Here is a 684-nt window from a genome sequence, read left to right as displayed (position 1 = left end):
GACAGTGGGCCAATTCAGTGGAATGCCTACCAAAGTTCCTCACCTACACTTAAGACTGTTTATGGAGGTGAGCGATTCTTTAAAGTTAGTCATAGTACCCGAAGATGCATTGCGATTGAAGTTGTTCCCATATTCACTAAAGGACAGAGCTCGAGCTTGGTTGAACTCATTACCACCAAACTCAATTTCAACATGGCAAGAGTTAGTAGAAAAATTCCTTATGAAGTATTTCTCGCCTAGCTAGAATGCTAAGTTGAGGAACGAGATCACTACTTTCCAACAAATGGATGATGAGTCATTGTATGAGGCATGGGAAAGGTATAAAGAATTATTAGGGAAGTGCCCTCATAATGGAATCCTACATTGCATACAAGTTGAGACATTTTATAATGGTATCAATGCTCACACAACTTGAGACATTGTGGGAAAGGACATTTGTTCGAAGAATGTCCATCGAACCCAGAATCTGTGTATTACATGGGTAACCAGAACCAAAATCAAGGAAGGCAAGGGTTGCAATCCAATTTCTATAACCCATCATGACAAAACCACCTGAATTTTTCTTGGAGTAACCAAGGGACAGGAACCAGTAACAATTATGTCCAACCTAAATCGACCCAGCCACCTAGTTTTTCCCAAGAAGCTCAAAAACCAACCCAAGTTGAACCATCCAATAGCTTAGAG

At 40.5% G+C, this 684-nt stretch overlaps 1 non-coding gene across 1 annotated transcript; it reads right to left on the bottom strand.

The window, feature by feature from the left end:
* Nucleotides 1-250: 250 nt before the first annotated feature.
* On the bottom strand, nt 251-357 carry LOC128041430 (small nucleolar RNA R71). Its single transcript, XR_008196452.1, has one exon. It is a non-coding gene; the product is annotated as a small nucleolar RNA R71 (small nucleolar RNA).
* Nucleotides 358-684: the final 327 nt, after the last annotated feature.

This window comes from Gossypium raimondii, chromosome 5 (genome assembly GCF_025698545.1).
Source record: "Gossypium raimondii isolate GPD5lz chromosome 5, ASM2569854v1, whole genome shotgun sequence".
NCBI classification, from domain to species: domain Eukaryota; kingdom Viridiplantae; phylum Streptophyta; class Magnoliopsida; order Malvales; family Malvaceae; genus Gossypium; species Gossypium raimondii.
This window is presented reverse-complemented; position numbering and strand designations above follow the sequence as displayed.